This window comes from Borostomias antarcticus, assembly GCF_949987555.1.
Source record: "Borostomias antarcticus genome assembly, contig: scaffold_261, whole genome shotgun sequence".
In the NCBI taxonomy this organism is placed as follows: Eukaryota; Metazoa; Chordata; class Actinopteri; order Stomiiformes; family Stomiidae; genus Borostomias; species Borostomias antarcticus.
Window position 1 is genome coordinate 60,729 of NW_028176487.1, and position 1,049 is coordinate 61,777.

A 1,049-nucleotide genomic window follows, 5' to 3' on the forward strand; every position below is an offset into this window, starting at 1 on the left:
GAGGGAGGGAGGGAGGGATGGAGGGAGGGAGAGAGGGATGGAGGGAGGGAGAGAGAGAGAGAGAGAGAGAGAGAGAGAGAGAGAGAGAGAGGGAGGGATGGGGGTGGATCAGGCCGATCACTGATGGCGCTAACGTCCTGCGATTGGCTGCGTCTGAATAAGACAGCCTCCTATTGGGCAGCGTCGCAAAGCAGCTCAGGTGACGAGACGCCTGCGACGAGGTCACCCTCTCCTGCGGTCGAACGCGTGGTCAGAAGCACGGTCGCCAACTCTGCCGGTCAAATACTCAGGAGAAGCACAAGACGAAAGAGAAGAAGAGAATGTAAACACGGTCGCGTTCAGAAATCATGAAACAGGAGAAAAGTTATTAAAAACTATTTTAATATAAGTGGGATGCAATTGTAGAATTGTTTTAAAGTTCTATAATAGCTGTGTTCGGAATCGCTCCCTATTCACTATATAGTGCACTATATAGGGCGTCAGCCATTTTGTTTGTAGTGTCCGAATTCTCCAGGAATTTTCGTTCCCTATATAGTCCACTATTTATTAACCACAATTCACCTTGATTTGCAGGGAACAGCGCATGTACCCTACATTTTCTCCCTTCCCTAGGTAGTTCACTACATGGTGAACCCTATCTAGGGAATAGGGAGTGAGGGAACGAGGGAGCGATTCCCAACACAGCTAATGACTGCTGTCCTGAATGGAGATGTTTGGCTTCTTTCCCCGTTAGTGAATTCTGAATGTGATCTTGGAGGTTTGGGAGAAGGTGGACCCGTTCTGACCCCCTACGCCCTAAGTTTTAGCCACTGCAGATCTTCAAAGATTTCGATAGGTATAATCAAGATGTCTACACCATGAATTCCGAGGGGAAAGCTGGATATATCGCTCAGACCTATCCGATCATCATGTAGTGTGCAGGGGCGAGGGGTTGCTTATGGACTAGCTGTCCAAAGACAAAATGCAGAACTTTATTTAATAGACGGAAAACGTTGAGTTCTCAACGTTGGTCAGATAACACTGAATTTACTCACCAGCCGTTTGTTTTT